The sequence below is a fragment of the Gymnoscopelus microlampas genome, assembly GCF_963454915.1.
Source record: "Gymnoscopelus microlampas genome assembly, chromosome: 15".
Classification (NCBI taxonomy): Eukaryota; Metazoa; Chordata; class Actinopteri; order Myctophiformes; family Myctophidae; genus Gymnoscopelus; species Gymnoscopelus microlampas.
Genome location: NC_139952.1, coordinates 8,852,228 through 8,872,181, shown reverse-complemented (window position 1 = coordinate 8,872,181; position 19,954 = coordinate 8,852,228). Strand labels below are relative to the sequence as shown.

General features: G+C 43.7%; 1 pseudogene across 1 annotated transcript in view; it reads right to left on the bottom strand.

The window, feature by feature from the left end:
• Window positions 1-2,673: 2,673 nt before the first annotated feature.
• Window positions 2,674-19,954, bottom strand: part of LOC311061634 (receptor-type tyrosine-protein phosphatase U-like) — a 61,328-nt pseudogene continuing 44,047 nt past the window's right edge. Inside the window, exons 12-19 of the transcript in view lie at window positions 17,214-17,316; window positions 15,242-15,521; window positions 11,321-11,357; window positions 7,554-7,689; window positions 5,703-5,889; window positions 5,418-5,540; window positions 3,302-3,347; window positions 2,674-2,756 (exon numbers count right to left, since the gene is read on the bottom strand). The product of the transcript in view is annotated as a receptor-type tyrosine-protein phosphatase U-like (transcript). The remainder of the gene's footprint in view (window positions 2,757-3,301; window positions 3,348-5,417; window positions 5,541-5,702; window positions 5,890-7,553; window positions 7,690-11,320; window positions 11,358-15,241; window positions 15,522-17,213; window positions 17,317-19,954) is intronic.

The window sequence follows — 19,954 nt, the reverse complement described above, 5'->3', positions numbered from 1 at the left end:
TAAAAGACAGACAGAAATCAGAGGGGGATTACGCACACTGAAGACACACACCGACTGAATAAACAGAGTGTTTATGTGTGTTTGTGCCTGGGGTTTGCAGGCGAAGTAATAACTTATATAACGTACACAGAATGATAATGCACCACCACCTGTCCTCTGCAGAAGAGAAACAAAGTAACCATTTCACACAGAGACACAGTCAGTGGTGTAACTGCGTCAGAATGACTGACAGTTACAGTGAGTTATTATGGGAGTGTTTGGTGGGGGATCGGAGAACACAATGCTTTCTGGGAGACAGCCAGTTGGAGCGTGATGAAACATCGGCTCTCCTGTTTACACAATTACTCAAACAGCTCATTTCAATATCGACAGCCGGAGACGTGTGTGCAGAAGGAAGACGTGTCCAAACAAATGCCTACGCTTCCACACAAACATGAAAACACACCGTGCACCTTCACTGTTATGTGTTATAATGTACGTATTCTGTACATGAAGTATATGAAGTGAGGTCACTGTCGATTAATCCCGCCCACTCTCCTCCTCGCCCCTCCCCTCCCCTATCCTTTCCTTTGGGGGGGCGGAGCAGAGGCGATGATTGACAGGCAAAATCCCTCACCAGCGACACCCGCAGGCAAAGATTTCTTTTTTCATTGCAGTTGAAAAGGCTTTAGAAATGTGAGAGAAAAACACCTGCCATGGATCAATGGAGTGGAATTTTTTGTTAAAACTTTCTATACACGTTTGAAGGACCACGACAAAGACTTTTAATGTGTGGTAAAACTGAACGTCATGAAACCTTTAAGGGCGGACCGGCCGGCCTCTGATGTCACTCAGACACAACCATAAACAAACCCCCTACACCCATATACTGTACAGTATATACATAATATGGTCATGTGCATATATGGGACCAACCAACTTCAAACTCTGCGCGCATTGGCAAGGTCTCGAGGGTGTATTACACAAATTACAATACAAACAAGGATTCTGGGACCTCCAACTCACATTTGGCCAATCCCTCCATTCTCTCTCCATTTTCAGCATCAAGTCGTGTCTCATAGACCCCTTAACAGACGACGTCACACTGATAAGAACCAGTATGCGTGCAACCAGTATGCGCGCAATGAAACCCATTCTATCAGGTCTCGCTAGGACGCGCCTCACTAGCCAACACACAAGAGGGGGTCGGGGTGTGCTGAAACCAGCGCACCCCGAAACAACAGGTTGGGAATTGATTGCGTGAAACAATCACCTGTGCGTCCAGTCTCAATGTTGGTAAACAAATAATTGGTCTATTGGTCTAAGAGTAGGGGGTCGGTAGAGCAACTAAATATCTGCTGCACTTTTTAAATAAAAACTATTTCACAGGCCACAAAAAAAAACATGAAATGATTAAGTTTGTCCCCCGCCTGCGTCTGTGAGCCGGCTCATTACGAATAGATTGAGAGAGCGGCATGTTAGCGGTGGCCTGGCAGTCAGCTCCCACGATGCATCTGGGGCTCCTGGTCAACCATACATGAGTGATCTTTGACTTTTTCTACCTGAGTGACTCTGACAGATTTAGCTGAGTGTCTCCTTTCTCCTCAGCTCTGCGTTACAGCAGCTATGAATGATACAGTGTGGCTTGTCTTATATGAGGTGCCTTAACCTTCCTCCAGGCAAAGCCTGGTGTACTAAAATGCGAAGATGTGCAACAAGACAAATTACTACACTATAAAGCTCGGTATCACTTGTCTATGAAGTAATTCCAACTTCTGCATGCACATAGTGCACACCCTACTGTGTATGTACAGTGTATATATATATATATATATATACACATGTATATGGGTCGAAGACCCATAAAAGGTCAGCAATTGCAATTCCCTAAAATAGTTTATGTTCATTGGAGTGTCACCTATTCCCTAATAATATTCACTACACCACAACTATACCAGTCAAACCAATGCTAACATCATGCTAGGGTTCATTTATGAGTTATGCTTGAGACAAGTAGTTTTGTTTGACTTCAGTGGCCATCACTGTCAAGTTAAAAAGTATTTGGAAAGCGCCAACATCTTGACACATAATCTCCAACATCCCCAGTTCAATTCTAGCTGGAGATCTTTATTACATTTTATTTTCCTCTTAACCTGTCCATTTATTGTATGCTGACTAAGTGACCTTCCATTAATAACGTAGAAACACTGTGCTGTACGGTGACAAACCAGGGGTCCTGTCATGATATGCAGACAGCGCTGTAGACAGCAGCACGCTTAATGACTCTTTCATTCTAATGGAGTCTCTCGCTCTAAAGAGAGCAGGCACTGAACTGCTGCACAAGCAGTGAAGTTAAATAGCTCCTCTTCAAACCCTCTCCACCCACATAACGCTGCTGCGTCAGGCATCTACAACCTGAACCAATCCAGTCCTCATTGTCCTCCTTCCATCTGCTTTTGTCAAAGACACAATGGTGAAACTAAAGGCCCTAATACAGTATTCAGAGAGTAGAACCAGCCCTATCGAACCCCTTCGCTTTCACATCTATTATAAGCACTTAACGTGACTGCATCCTGTGCTAAGACAGAGTTTCAAAGAGAAGTTCTTAAAGAGAAGCTTTTCAGTGCCACCTCTGAATGACCTTTGCTTTATGAGCTAACAGCAGATCTCAAAGTAAAAAAAGGGGCCTGTTCTTCAGAACCTGTAGGTCCATGTGTCTATGCTCTGCTGCTGGGACTGGAGAGGCTTGCTGAGATCCTCAGTGCAGATGAACCATGCTGGTGTGATCAAAACCACCACCACAGGGGATCAAGCGTGTATTGGAGCCGACTGCGGCAGCATGCGGCACTGTGTTGTCTTAAGACAAGCGTCTTTGGTGATTGATTATTTGATTGATTGATTGAATGCTTTATTAGTCAGCAATGTAAACAGCACGAGGTGCAGTTGTGGGACAGATAGATAAAGCTGTGTGGCCTTGGGAAGGAGAAGCAGAACCGACTGGGAGTCAATTCTCATTCCACATGCATTGCAGGGGCCGCTGGCCCAGTACCTGATGCTTTACTATACATTTGTGTTAAAACGCTAAATGTGTGACAGCTGTTTCCAGCCATTCTGCTGGTGCAGGGAGACACTGGGACACTGACTCTAAATCTTTGTAATGAGACACAGGGGAGATGAAAACAAATACACGAACAAAATAAAACTAACAAAATATGTGCTTGGTTGAGAGTGAGCACAGCCGGTGGCTCCAGTCGCGTCCCGTTCTGCCTCACGATAATCCACCCTGATCTCCTGGCTCCGTCTGTGGGGCACATTCACTCACTGGTACCGAGGTACGCCAAGTCCCTCATCAACGGTGGTCCAATCCCCTGTGGGGAGGGGGATGGGGGTGGGGGGCCAAATTGGCACCAACCTGAGGCCCGGGACAAACCAGGGACAGCATTGTCATCAGGGGATTACTTCAGCCTCTGGATCCAACACAGGTAATACCTGCTCTAATCCCACTTAAGAAGCTGCTCTCATCCACCGCTGTCCATCTCCATGCTCTCCATGGGAACCGCCTGACATCCAGCACACCTCCACACAAAGCCCTACGTTCTTCACCACAAAGCCTACAACGCATCTGTTACTGCCAGTACTGGACAGTAGCAAAGTAGTACATCTACTTTGAGTACTGTAGGCTACTTACAATAAGTAGATTTTTTGAGTATCTATATTTTAATTGAGTATTTGTTTTAGTTTTTTGGGAAGTTTATGGCATTCACTCAGCTACAAAAGAAAAGAAAAGGAGTAATAATAATAATTTCAAAATTTCAAGTGCTGACATTTTTACCATTGAGCTAATAGAGCCTGCCTGCTTGCTCAGGGGATAAATTGAATCTTGACCATCAGGTCAAAATTTGTGTCAGATCCTGTGTCTAGGTGAAACATGATCTTTGACACGGTCTAAATGTCTCAATAGAAGAGCAGGGAGACAAAATACAACCACCCCGATTGTATAAGTTATTTTGTTATTAACATACTCATTCAATGTATTTTAAAAAGGTTACGTAGTGCCGCTTTGAGTATTTTTAAAAGCAAGTAATCCAGTAATTTACAAATCTGACAACTTTAGCTTGTAGAGTAATATTTGACCACGAGTATCTATACTTTGACTTAAGTACTGGGGTTGAGTACTTTGTCCACCACTGGTTAGTGCCAAACATGGGTTTAATCATAATGCTCGTGAAGGAAAACCACCCCAGATATTGTCCTGTCACCCCCACCTCCCCCAAAACACCCACAATGCCTTGCAAAAAAGGCAAGATCAATGGCACCAGCACGACCCTGTGGGAAAAAAGCGTGTGAAGTTTGACAGCGGTGTGCACGCTGATCCTCTTCATCTTGTTTATTTCTCCCGGCAATGAGGATGAGGAGCCAGACTGAAAAAGCGACCGTCATATTGATTTTCGGGAGGTAAATTTGTTGGGCCCCAAGGGAATAATTAAATAATTCTAAAACTAAGCGTATCTGGATTCCTGCAGGTGGATGTGCATAAGAAGAAGAAAAAGAAAATGGCTCATCGCCACTGGCAGAAGTGAGTAACTTTGTATCAAAGTTCAAAGGGAAATAAAGGGGACTTTATATACAGGCCTAATTACAGGGCCAGAAATACTGTCTAGCTGTATTATCTCTGCCATGGGGCTGAAATGAAACTACAGTAGACTTTAATGCACACTGATGAATATTAAAATTCCGGTGCAGCCCTCATAAAGTAAACAGAACAGAAGTTGCCTGCAGTATTATGCATGCAATGTATGACACTGCCCTTGTCTCAGACACAGCAGAGAAAGTGCTGGCAGAAGAAATATGCAGGAAGATTGGACACAAACTCAATGCCAAGAAAAGAAAAGTTAAAGCATACAACATGTAGGACAAACCATTGCTAATGCCAGCAGGACAGTGCTCAAGACAGTGAAGGACTTCAAATATCTCGGTGCCTGGACCGCCTCGGATTTGAAGGTCCAGAGAGCACTTGCATGGAATGAGTACAGTCAGTGTTGCCAGATTCTGTGAGAGAAACAAGCAACCAGGTCTAGGAAAACCAGCCCAAAAGAAGCGACTATGGGCCATGTGAGCACTTTAACATATACATCAGTCCATCATGTCCACACTGTACTCGGTAGCCGATTTACAAGCTCACAACGCGTCGATGCGACGCATTGTGAGCTTGTAGATCGGCTAGTTTCAAATAAAATCTTGCGCTGAAATTATAATAAGCAGATCTGGCAACTCCGAGTACAGTGTGGACATCTGAGTAGGGAGATGACCTCGAGAGGCGGTTGTTCGTGGCTATACAGTCAAATCAGTCCTGCTGTACGGGACCAGCTCACAGTACAGCAGGAAAAGGCCCTGGATGCCGTCTACACAAGAATGCTACGAATGGCACTTGATGTCACATGAGAGGACCACATCAGAAACGTGGACATCTGCGGAGGCCTCCCATGGGTCAAAGACATGGTCAGGGAGAAAAGGATGAGGCTGGGCACTGTGTCAGGCACCTGCAACTGATGGCGAGCCCACTGATACGCAAACCCAATGTACAGCTAGGAGGGGAAAAGAAAAAAAATAGTATTTCTACAGCAACGTGTTGGCCAACTGGCATTGAGGCGCATCGGATGCAAAGCGTTTCTGTGTTATTATGATACATAATACACACTTGAGTAAAAGCACGGAGCATTTACATTTTTGACAGATGGTTTTCCGAGAGCGGACACAAAGTTGTGTCTCTCCCACATGAAAGAGTGTGCCATCTTTTCATCTTGCTGCAGGGTACTCTGGTCCGTCATGCTGCAATCCAGAGAGCTCAGCTTACGACCTTTCTCCTGACGATACGCAATGGCCGCCTTGTTGATGCTCACGTTCTTCCTACTGCACAGGTAGAGATAGAGACATGGAGGGGAAAGAGAAAGAGAATAATAGAAGAGAAAGAGGATGGTGGAAGGAAGCAGGATATAGAGATAAAGAAGGAAAGTGGAGGTGGGTGGGTGGGTGGGTGAGGGAGGGAACAAGGGAGCAAGCGAGCGAGCGAGTGATTGAGGAGATGAGAAATTGGATGGAATGGAGAAAATAACAGGAATGAGATTGAAAACGGGTGAGGGATGGAAAGTGAGATTTGGTGATACCAAGAGAGGTGTTAAGGTTGAGAGAGGGGGTAGGTAGAGATAATTAAAAGGGAAGAAACAAAAGAAAGAAAGAAAGAAAGAAAGAAGTGAGTTAAAGTAGAGAAGAAGTGGGGCTAGAGAGGACCAGTGGGTTGAGGGTGACGTCAGTATTTTTGTTTATTTGTTTAATTGTTCGGATCCCCATTAGCTGTGCCCTCTAAAGCACCGGTAGTCTTCCTGGGGTCCACATAAAAACAATACATACATTTAACAGACAGACAGACAGACAGACAGACAGACAGACAGACAGACAGACAGACAGACAGACAGACAGACAGAGAAAGTGAAGAGGGAAAAAGAGTAGTTATGATCATGGCCATCTTTCTCTGCTGCGTCTTTGAACATTACAGTACATTCTACCAAAACCCTCAGGACCGGGAGGCTTGTCAAGTGGTCAACTCATGAACGAGCAAAACAGGCTAAAGACACTAATGCGCAGGCGTATGGGCCCCTGATGTCATCTAACCCTGTAAGGAGAGAAAGATACTTCCGAAGGGGATCGGGGGGAATATGCGCTGGGTGAGCAAGTTTCATTTAAACGAATGGGGATTTTCTGTGCCCTATGCAGATAATATATACTGTAGTTCAATGATACAATCACAGGAGAACACAACATTACTGGCTAATCATAAACGCATCTGCTCTCTTTCTCTCCCTCTCTGTGCGGCATGTGGTCGTGTAGCCGGCTAGACTTGTGGCTTGTGAATCTTATGAATCACTTCCCTCTCTTCCACAAAATCCCATTCATTCTGCCTCTATGCTACTGGAGAAGAAAATACCAAGGGTGTCGGAGCTCTATCTAACCAATTACCAGCTCATCTAGTGGCACCTCAGAGCTGCTGGCCTCGTGTAATTGAGTGGCCAATGGAATAACACGCCCTGTGATGAAATATTTCACACTCAGATGAGTGCCAAGACATTGCCTAGTGAGAGGAGGCAGAATACATCGCAGGTGCAGTTGACGGCGGAGGTAATTTGCAGGTGGAAAGCAGCCAATGATTCAGTGCGACCAGAATGCATTTCACATTCACTTTTCTTTTGGGGGTTATGGGTGGGATGGGCGCGCTCAGCCAGCACACAGACCTTGAAATTAAAAGATGAGATGGAACACAAAAACTTGGCTGAAGCGCCAGAGAATGTAGGATTAATGCTCTGGTATTTCCCTAACTCCACTTGCAATTCATTCTCATTGTCAAATGTATTTCTCAGTGGAGCACAGCCTCCAAAGTGGAATAGAGATAAATGTACTCCTCTGGACGAGCGACTTAGGAGCACCACCAACTCCAGAGAGTACATGGATCATGGTTCTGATGTCAAATATGGAGTAGAAATCAGTTAAGACTGACCATCAACATTTTCACATGTACTTACCCCTTCTTGACGATGACAATGGCCCCCAGAAGCAAGATGAGGACCACCAGACCTCCAGCACAGGCTCCCAGGATCAAGCCCATGCCCTCTGCATGCTGGGATGCCTCCAGAGCCCGCTTGGAGTCCTTGCATGCAGCTGCACAGAGGAACAAAGACACAATGGAATTGATTCATTATGCTTTTATTACAAACAAACAAAGAAAACGCTTGGATATTCTATAATGTAGATTTCAGCAATTAAACATTTATGGTCATGCAGATTGTACCACGGCTTATTACTATGTGATTACACCTTGTGTCAACAACCACAAAACCATCTTCAATCACTTATCCAGTCGGGTCGCGGGGGCAACAGTGCCAGCAGAGAGGTCCAGACTTCCCTTTCCTGGGCCGCATTAGCCACTTCATCCAGGGGATCCAGGGGATCCCGAGGCGTTCCAAGGCCAGCATGGAGATATAATCCCACCATAGGACCTTGGTCTGCCCCATGGCCTCCTCACAGACAAGACTCACCCACATTTGTTTTTTAACCAAAAATAATTATTTTGAGTGGTTTACTAATCCAAACCTTTCAAACCTTTCTGAAATAACTCTTTCTTCTCAAAGGGCAGAGGTTAATGCTTTTATTGGGTGCTGTCTTATTCGAATTCGACTGCAAACCGAAGTCTTCACACATTTTTCTTTCCTAATCTTAGTTGTTTATTATAATTTATTATTTTGCGTGATGTTGACATACTCCAGTGCCAATATGACCAGGGAAAACACGTACAAGATACAACTGAAACCTCCAGGCAGTTTGTAAGATCTTAGTGGCAGCGACACAGTGAAGATAAAATGCATTACCCGACTCCTTCCCCAAATCTAATGTATAAAGCAGGAGATCAGTCATGGATAAAGACGACTGCTAGGTGAAGCTGCAAATGACACTGGAGTCTTTTAATCCTAGCGAGCTTCTTTTTACCGCTGCAAGAGCACAGAGGGAAGGTTTATCATTGTAAAGTAGCCTATTATCCTCCTCAACCTACAATATGATTATATCCACCTGACAGAGAGAGGTAGAGAGAGAGAGAGATAGAGAGAGAAAGAACGAGCTAGGAGTAGTATGGTGCAGGATTTGTCACAATAGACCGCCGATCCAGTTCGTGTTCATAATGGATGGCACGGCCAACTAAAGGAGTCAGTAGCCAAGTATATTACCGCACACACACGCTCTGCTCCACTTATTCCCAGCATTCCCTTCATACTCTCAATTCCTCGCTGCAATGAAGAGCTTCTCCACACATCATGTGAAAATACAGTGAAATACTATTCCTGTGTTCTCATATAGTAGAGAGCAGAGAGAGAGAGAGAGAGAGAGAGAGAGAGAGAGAAAGAGAGTGAGAGAAGTGCGTTTAGCCAGAAAGAGGAGAATATCTCTGGTTATTTCGGTTAATGGATGCTCTCTCTCATTCAGGAAGGCTATTTTCCATGGCAGACTCTGGGCCATATGTCACCGTATGTCACCATCTCTACGCATCGATTGTCCCCATATTGTCATCACACCCAGCCAGGAGCTTGAAATCCCTCTCTCGATGAATCATCTTTTGGGCTTTCCTGGTGTTTCTCCAAAGACCAAATAAATTGCCATCAAGATTATGAGAATGAATGAAACAGAGCGGTGTTACTTGGTTGTATATTACACTGATGAGAAAAACAATAAAGCTGTAAATGAAACACTGCATATTAAAGTTAGACATTTGAAGGACTTCACGTTGCATAACTGAACAGCATCGTCTGTTTTCACAAGGCCGTGACAATTCATAATGGAGCTATGGTGTTTCGCCTGATACCAAAAACACAGGAAACTATACAGAATACAGAGTTTGGCTTGCTGGGCAAATGTATGCCTTTTTACATCTTTTGAGAACAAGGCAAGCAAGCCTCTATACGCAAGCTAATGCTCGCACCGTGTTGGCACGCCATGGAGGCCAGAATAAGTTATCACGCGAACCAAAACAAGCTTATCACAGCCATTGGGAGCGGGATTTTGAGGAAAACTGGCTTAGAAATGGTTTACACAGTAAATCAGGAAATAAAGCAAATCGCTAGTCGTACAAATACATGTGCTTTCGCTCGTACAAGACAGACATTTTCAGACTCTGTGGGGCCGCTGGTTTGGCTTGCTGGGCTGTAGACTAGTGACGCTTATAGTGTCTTGCCTCAATGCAGCTCAACATACATGCTGCTATCTTACAACATGTGCCAGATGAGTCACTCTGCCCGTATTCAGAGCAAAGCCAAAAACTCAATGCAGCAAACATCCAGCTGTGGGAATGCAGGAAATGAGAAAGGGTTTGTAAGAATGGGTAAGGCAAGCACTGTTTTTTATCTCCATTTCCTTGCATTAACCTGCAATGAATCAAATAGTCATCTGTGAGCCTAATCCTTTCATTGTAAACACAAACATAGGAGAGAACATGAGAGGAATGTATGGAGGCCGAGACGGCCAGAAAAACAACCACTAAAATACCTGGACAGGAAATGGAACAACACCGGGGCCACGATCATATACAGGACCAAAGGATGTTTCATATAAATATGCCTGCAACTGCACCTCCTCTGCTTTTGTGTCGCAGCGGCAGACAATGGAGAGGCGGGAACCTTTGATGTCACCGTGCTTCAGATAAGAAAGGGAGAGTTCGGGCCAGGGATAGGAATCCAATTTAACACGGCCCTTTCTCAAGAGTGCTATGAGATTCTGACACAATTCGATATGGAGGGGAAGAGAGGGGCTATAATTCAGCACCTTCCCTTCATCTGCTTACTCTCTCTCCCTTTCTCTCTCTGTCTCTCTTTGCCTCTCCGCTATTATTTGAAATATAGGCTTCTATCTCTCTCACCCGCTGCTCTGCTCTGTCTCAAGGCGTCTCTCTCTATCCCTCTACCCCTCTCAGGAAGCAGAATATGGCGCTGCGTTCTCCATTTCAAAGCCACCGTAACCCGACGGGGGCAACGCCAATATGTCAACGTCAGTAATTGAAGAGTGAGAACAAAAAGTCAAAGTCAGAATGAGAGTGAGAAGACGGCTTCATGTTTAGCTGAATGCTGCCTGCTTGTGTGTCTGCTGTGCAGAGCAGCTCAGCAGACACACAAGGTTCTCCCTGCAGCATCCAAAACAACTCCAATGTCAAGACCCTGGAGCTTCGTGATCTGAGGACAGCACACTGGGACACGCAGCCTTAGACAAAATGTGTCTAAGGCTGCGTGTTTAATACTTTAATACTTAAACACTTCAATGAATAAACTGTCACTTCAAACTAGGTAACAGATCTGCAGAATACAGTATAATGTGTTAAAGCAGGGGTCTTCAACGTTTTCAGGCCAAGGACCCCCTCGCTGAGAGAGAGATGAAGCAGGGACCCCCTCCCCTCTATATTGTATAAAATTGTGTTTCAGATTAAACTTTTTTGTTTACTTGGTCTGCTCTTTTTTCCCCTCTACACCTATACATCTTTGCCAAAAGTAGCCGATCTACAAGCTCACAACGCCTCGCGCTGCTTGTATATCGGCTACTTTTGGCTAAAGTTCTCCTCAGAAAAGGGATGCTAGGGTTCAAGTGGTTAAGGTAAAAACAAAAAAAATCATATCACACAAAGATTTGGCGGACCCCCTGTAGTAACTCTGAGGACCCCCTAGGGGTCCCGGACCGTCTGTTGAAGATCCCTGTGTTAAAGTATTCAATTAACGATGCATTTTATTTTCTATCCTTAGAATAGAATAGAAGCTACCTTTGCGAGCTATCCGGATGCAAGTGATTCTGGTCTCCTTTTGAACACAGGTGTGTTCAAAGAAAAGAACACACCTGCATTTGATGTCAATGTTCTAAAGAATATGTACTGTACACACCTGCATGTAATGCTAATGTTCTAAACATCATTGATTATTTGACCTGTTTCTATCCGGTGTTATTTATTTTCTCTACAGTACAAAAAAATTTCACCCACGTCTTTACACATGTAAACCTGACACCTGATTGAAAACAATGGATCCTAATTGAGAACAGTGGTGTAAAGTACATTTAATCAAGGTATTTTTACTTTACTGGAGTATTTCCAATTTGCCATACTTTTACTTCTACTCCACTACATCTCAGAGACAAATATTATACTTTTACTCTGCTACAATTATTTGAAAACATACTAGTTACTTTGCAGATTTTGATTATTATTACACAATATACATTACCCACTTCAGCCCTATATAGATTTCAGCCATTTGAAAAATGGATTTGTATACATTTTAGACATTTGAGAACTTGTGAAATGGGACATTCTACGTAATGATTACTTTGTACTTTGGTACTTTAAGTACATTTTGATACCAATACTTTTGTACTTTCACTCAAGTAAATTCTGAACTTCTGACTTTTACTTGTAACATACTTCTACATTGCTGTATTGATACTTTTACTTAAGTAAGGAATTTGAGTACTTTTCCCACCACTAATTGAGAAACAATGGATTATTAGGCTACTGTACGTATGTCAAAGTCACATTAATCACACACCTGACAGTTCAGGGTACCGTGTATGTCAAAGTCACCGAGCCCCCCTAGATAAGTGATGGAGGACATTTTAATTTCCCAGAGGTCCACGCATCCAGGTGTTCTGATTGGCTCGCCCTCTGCCTACCAGAATTCCTCATCCATGTCTCCATGGGGCACATTATCAAATTAAGATTTAAAGATGCTAAATCAGACTTTATGGGCAATTATGCTAATCTGCGCTCCCAGAGTGGAGTCAGAACCTTTTCACCTAAAACGGCACCAAACTGCTTTTTTTTTAATGGAAAATCTCTTCCAAGTGGACCTTCATCACCGGCTGTCTCTGGAGGTGACAGATACAGTAAGTCATCTTTACCTCCCACCAAGAGGTTATTAAAGCAGCTGCTGATCATTTGTCAACGTATGTCACTTCCTGTCCTTTGTCAAAGTGTCCTCCTGGCCTAAACACTGTCCAGCGGCCTGCATGAGACGTGGGATGAATCCCTGAGGAGCTTTACATAGGAACACCACCCTTTACCTGCCAATAGATCCAGCTTAATGTGACAGGGATCTACAGGTGAAGAATTCTGATGAACACAAACTGAAAAAGAGGTTTTTGAGGGGAAATAATAGACTAGATGTGGACCAACTTGTACAGCCCTGCAAATTCATTCATTCTCACTCACTCATACATATATTCATTCATTTGTTCATTCACTCATTAATGCATCCATCCATAAATCCATCCGCCCATCCATCGATTGGTGCAGGTGGGTCAGATCAACAGGCAGGGTGTGATAGATTAATGAGTCGTCACTAATCATGTGTTTTTTCAGGCTCCAATTGAGACAACAGTGTCACTGACACTAATTACTCTTTCAATCCAGTCAGTGACAGCTCATGTCCACAGTAACCTACATTTATCATTTATCCAACACAATGGACACCATAATGTGTTCCCCCTCTTACTGCTAAGCAGCCCACATCCAATAGAACAAAACACTGTCATTCATAAAACAAATCTGGGTTGAAAAATGAAAAGAAAAGAGATATGTTTGTGACATGATAATTAACACCCACAATAACATAACATTCAGAGACTGTTTAGACAGACAGACAGACAGACAGACAGACAGACAGACAGACAGACAGACAGACAGACAGACAGATAGATAGAGATAGATAGATACTTACTAGCACGAGTACTTCAACAAAGCACTTTCATTTGAGTCTCATTTGGGAGGAGAGCTCTTGATGTGAGGCTTACTGGTGCCTCTGGATCAATAGGGAGAGATTTCAATCACATTTCACAGCACAGAGACACAGGGAGGCCTTGACCTTCAGCTCTCATTCATGAGAGTTCTGCTTAAGGCCAACTCCATAAAAGACAGAGGAACATGGCTCTTCATTCCCTGAGAGGTACAAGCTATTGTTCTGTAGATGAGATGCAAGCAGGCCCACAGCGACCGTTCTCCTGCATATGAATGTGAAGATTTAAACCACTTTCACTTTTATTGCCTGTAAATGAATCTAATGATTTAAAAAAGCATTTAATTTCGTTGTACCCGTGCAGGCTGGCCAGGACTCTCTTTACTTTATTCATGCTTGAGCCCCAAACCTCCCTCTCCGCCATCTGTCTCCTCTAGCAGTTTCTTTATAGACTTTAAAAAAAGACTCAAAGGTTACATCAATTCTTTTAAAGATTAAAATCAATATAGCCCCCATCATAGAGAGCTGCAGCAGGGTGTAATAAAATGGTTAATACCAGTAACATCTTAACACTGACGTACAAGGCTGCTAAATTATACAGTAAAAGAAAAAAATGTATAAAATTGGGTCGAGCTGTGCTTCAACTGACTCGGGTCAGATCAGGTCGGGTACATATTTTCCGACCCACTGAGAACTCTACAGTGACTGGTAAACTAAGGCATCAGTTTGATAATTGTCACGGTCACAGCCTCTGCCCCCCTCCAGTTTGTCCTGATGTCACCCCTGCTAACCCCCCTTCCCTCGCCAGTTTTGCCTTGATTCCCCTCTGCCACTCTCCCCCCCCCCCCCCTCCCCTCCCCTGTGCCCTGTACTCCCTGCCCTGATTGCCCTGAGTGGACTCACCTGCGAGGGCCAGCTGTGCGCTGTTGGCTTACAAGCTCCAGAGACTTTAAAAGACTGCCTTGAGCGTTTACTCCTTGCTGCATAATTGTTTGTGTTTGTCAGAGTTTTTGAGCGGTGCCAGCCGCTCCAACAAGTGACCGAGTGTGTTTGTCTGTATGTATGAGCACGGCAACAGCTGCACCTGATTGCAGGAGACAGTGCAACAATTGCGCCACTTAAACACATTGCGCGCGCGCGCGCACACGCACACACACACACACACACACACACACACACACACACACACACACACACACACACACTGCTAAACTTCCCAAACTTGGTAGGTGTTCTTAGACGGTCAATGGGGACAGGCTGTAATTGCTTAAGCCCCGCCTCCTCTGTGTTCTTATTGGCTGGGCTTTAAACAGCCATAACTCCAGTTCCCAGCATGCTAAAGGCACCAACCTTGGTGGGTGCTCTTAGACGGTGACCATTGCTCTTATCAGCACAACATAGGACTAGGTTTGAAGGCCGCTTAGCGGCCTGAAAATCTAGTGATTCAAAAATACCTTTAAGTAATTACAATTACTAAAACTACTTAAAAGTAATAAACGTCAGAAAAAAATACTATTTTAAGTACTTAAAAGTCACTAAACGGAGTAAAAATACATAAAATTAGTCAAAAAAACTATTTGATGTAAAAAATACTTGAAAGTAATTAAAGTAAGTAAAAAGTAACTAATTTAAGTATAACTTCTTAAAGGTTCATAAAATCATTAAAAACTAAACTATTGCACGAATACTGTATGGGGCACTAGGTGTTACCGTAGTACCGCCTGAATACCAGCACCCACACATCAAATAGAGTAGTACCGCCTGAATACCAGCGCCCACTCATCCGGGTGCAGCACCCAGGGAGCAGTTAAGGTGTTAAATGTCTTGCTCAGGGAAACCTCGACACACACAACAAACCAAAACTGACTGTGAAGGTTGCTAAAGCATAAAGGTGATGTGTCTAGTCTACACTCTGCAAACAGCAGTCCTGTCAGGTTGTCTAAATGGCTCTTACTCACCCCTCTGAAGTTGCTGGTAGCCTGAAAGAACACCAGGTAGTTCTTGGTGGGGTCTAAGGGAGCGTTCCAGTAGCCGTTGTAGGTGTGGTTGTCCCCCACGGTGAAGGGCGTGGCCTCCGGCAGACTGCTGGGGGCCAGCTCGGCCGTGTAGTAATGGGGGGCTCCTTTAGCCTGGGCCTGGCTGTGGGAGTTGGGAGTGGGAAAACAATCGACGGTGCCAAGCTCTCTCTTCTTCACCTGCCTGGATCCATCCTCTTCCACCACCACCACCTGGTACGCACTGAAGGCAAGCAGACACATTTTATTGTGGTACACATCTCCAGTCCTCTGGTACCCCTGGGTGCAGCTTACCACGTAGTTATGAAAAAATCACACCCAGTGTGAAGTGGGCGGTGTGTGGTCATCACAACATGACTCACTTAAAAAAAGGATAAATTACTTTTTTTTCCATACTGCTATTCATAGGGCTGCACATGTGTCATGTGTTTCGCTAGCCAATCACAGTCCTGAATTTGCAAAGTCAGCCAATCACATTACAGTTAGTGGTGATGACACTAGCTGTAATGTGATTGGCTGATATGAAAAAAGTATCGATTTGCATTAACAATGGAAGGGTTAGGGGGTACACAAATGTTTTGGTCGGTGTCCAAAACTCACTTATAGGGGGCGGCTACACCGCCCCAAAAATCACACCCAGTGTGAAGAGAGTGGTGCCTTCGAAAGTGTAACTGGTTGCATCCTTGTGGTGCAATCAGCAACAATATGTTGTCACGTGACACGTGACAACATATTGTCACGTGTCACGTGAAGCTTGACCAAACAGCCGTGCTCAAACATACGGACGGACGGACGGACATACGGACGGACGGACGGACATACGGACACACGGACAAAGTCAAATGTAGGAGTGGTTGGCACCACTCAAAAACAGCATAGGCCTATATCATGAACGCAACAACCAATCATCCCAACTTGGAATCGCATGTTGAGGGGCCTCTAAAGAGCACAGAGTCAAAAGTGCATTCCATTCTGCCCATAGAGGGTTCCACATATATGAAAAGTTGAACTGCAGGTTGTAGAAAAGCTATTCCCCCTCGTAGCTTCCTCGGGTCCTAGTTGTTGCAACCCACAACTTGGTGGGCCACCCAAGCTTGCGGAGATATGCACTATGTGGAACATCCCTTTCTAGGTTTCTGTTTAATTTGCCAAGGAAGGAAGTAGGTCATTAAGCTTTGTCTTGTTCTCATCAGGGACTAGTTAGACGGTGAATACTGTAATTAACGGTCTGGTAGGATGTAAAAAAATCAGTACCAGTGTTCCATTAGGACACAAAGTGTTGGATACTCACACATACTTGGCAGCTGCAATAATAATCATGTGACCACAGGAAGGGAGGTTAAGTACTTTCCAATATAGCCATTTATTTTCTCCTATTGTACATTATCACTAATGGACAGCAATTAAAACAAACATTCACTTTTATTCTTAAAACTTCAATGGCTTAGAAATTCACATTTACCTGGCAAATTTCTACAATAAGCTTAATATCATTATACTGTATAGGACGAAAGCTCTAGTACCCTACATGTCACACTCCTATTCTCACATCATCACTAATGGAAAGAAACTGCAAAAACTTTTAAAAGTTTTAAGTCTTAGTAAAGAAAGTCCTTTTGCACACCTCCTTACAAGGACATGTGGGTGCGTAATAGAGAACAGTAAACTTAGAAAATGAAGTGGTCCGACACAGTTGAAGAAACATATTTAAAGAGGAACAATGTTTCATTCTACTGACCTTCTTGGGGTACTGTATGTGATTCCTGTTTTAATAGATATCTCTAAGTGAAGACAGTGTGCGGGAAACACTTCTTTTCTCCAGGACATGCAGCAGCGTAGCTGTAAACGCTGCAGTGTGGTTGGTGGGTCTTTGAACGTGCAGCAGCTTGTACAATACATCAGTAACAAGGTGTACCTGACAGGAGCTCCTCTGCCCACCGCAGGGCGAAGCACAACTGTGATGGTGCTCTCTGACTCGCTCAGCGGAGAGGGAATATCTCCATAGTCAAACACAGGAGCTGCAGAGAGAGAGAGAGAGAGAGAGAGAGAGAGAGAGAGAGGGAAGAGGATGAGAAGAAGAAAAAAATAGCTGAAAGCAGAATCGGGACACACATACAGTATATATAGTATACTAATTCAAGGGGCTGTCAAAACAATGTGGTACAGAAAGCTAAAATATATAGTAGGTATTTATGCAAAACACTGTGAGAAATGAAACCATCCAAGCCTCTTTGCTTACACACCATCCTTATTCATTACTGTATGTCCCTACATCCACAGCCACCCACACACACACAATGCCACTGATTGATGAGAGCCGGGTGCGCCTGGTGACCAACCACACAGAAAACAAGTGGCCCTTATAATTAGGGTTCATCTTACAGCACAACAAGCTCAGCACAGCTCTGGGGAACAATAAGGTGGAGAGTTCCCACATCTGTTTTCTATAGAGACAGAATTAACTGCAGTGTTGTACTGTTTCCTATAGGGACAGAATCAGTGTTGCATTGCTGAATTGGAACGTGGTTGCACTGTATTTTAACACCTACACTACAGGTCACACATTGGACAATTGATATGCATCTACGCTCATTCCTATGTTAATTTACCTGGTGTGAGTCGGGAGCCTTTGTAAACTTTGTTGAGGTGTTAATTTAAAGTTGTTTTAAATCTATGCATCAGCCTGCGCGTGCTCCTGGTCAAATAAGTTCCTGCACGGCGAGGCTGTCCCATGAGCAACTAGAAAAAGTGCTCCTCGGAGCACAGGTCTCCGCCAGGTCAGGTAGGTTATTGTGGCTGTCGTGTCATATCGGGTCCTGTGCTTATGAAATATGAAAATATTATGTTATTAATACATTATAACCCAGAAATTGTTAAAGTGTCCCAAAGCATGAGGAGACCAGAAAATTACCAAGCTATTAGTGGTGAATGCCAGCTGCAGAATTGGTCAAGATAACACTGCCAGGTTTCCTGTCCATTGTCCTGGGTGTAAATATGACACCACACCCGGGCCAAATTATTTTGTTTACTCAGAGAGAGCCTAATAATATGCAGGAGAGCCTGTTGCCAGTTGTCTCTCCTAAATCAGAAGACTGACTCAAGAATCAAGTAGAATAAGCCTATACAAAGTGTACTAGTCTTTACTAATTATACAGATGGATAGAACTAAGTTTCAGTAAAATAGACCCGAGGAAAAACCCTTGTGGGGCAATACAATCACTCTGTGACCCGACGTTCCCAACAGCTGCAGAAGAATGCGTTTCTTTTAAAGTAACTTTAATCATCTAAATAATTCATACAACGTCAGACTGTTTAGATTCATTTCGAAGCTAATAAAATGTTGAATAATAATGTTATAATGTGAGCTTGTGTAAAGGTACAGTTTGATAGATAAATGTTATGTGCTAACTAAGATAGATCCAGTGTGTGACTTTTAGGCCCACCCCAAGAAATCCATTGTTCTTAGCAACCTGTATTGTGAATGGTCAGGAAGAGGGCCCGTTGCTTGCACATAATGTGATGTGTTTGTGAGAATCGGGGCTCTGTAAATTTTGGACCCACGCAGAGGCCATGCCCAACAGAATAAAGGAGATTCTATGGGCCGCGCCATATATTGAATTTACTTGGATGTATGGATTGCTGAGAACTTTGACAATAAAGTGAATTGTTTGAGAATGTAAACTCGGACTCTGAGCGTTGGCTTACTCTCTCTCCCGGATGTGGATTCTTATTTCTACCGGTCCGCTATGTTCAGACACCACATGGCCTCCTGGTGGCGCTATAATAGGCCAATGCATTTGCATTTGTTTTTAGGCCTTGCACGGCAATCGGACACTGCATTCATGGTTTGAGGCATTTTGTGTAAAAACAAATGTTTTAATAAAATTAGACCTGCTGGTGGCGCTATAACAGGCCAATGTTAAAAGGGTGGCATTTGTTCCTCAACATAGTGTGAATGTGCGTGCAAAGTTTGACCGCAATCGGACGGTGCGTTCATGATTTGCGGAATTTTGTTCAAAACAAGCCACTACTGCAAACTTTAAATGTCAATCTTAGCCAATGAGGATGGAATATGACAAATCAAACACATCCGTCTTGATCACATGACTATGGAGATCATATGTAACGATTTGCGTGAAATTTTGATAAAATCGGAAGGAGTAATATAAAAGAATGTCGGCCTCCTGGTGGCAAACAGGCAAATGTGAAAAATGCAGGGCAAATGTTTTTCCTTGACCTCTAGGGAGTGCGCATACAAAGTTTTACACAGATCGGTGCAGTTATAGGTAAAAACATGAATCGGCCTGTTATAGCGCCACCATGAGGCTGATTTGGAAATTTTCAAGTGGCATTTCTTCCTCGGCATAGTGGAAATATACCTGCAACATTTCACGGAAATTGCATGCTGTGTTCATGATTTGAGGCATTTTGTTGAAAACGGAGCACTCCAAACTTTGGAAGCCATTTTTAGCCAATCAGGATGGAATATGAAAAATCTGAAACACCCATTTCGTTTAATGACTATAGAGACACTGTGTACCGATTTGCGCGATTTTTGGACAAAATCTGTAGGAGTAGTCAAAAAATATGTTTTGCACAAATCGGCCTCCTGGTGGCGCTATAACAGGCCCATGTCAAAAACGTGGGGCAGAGGTT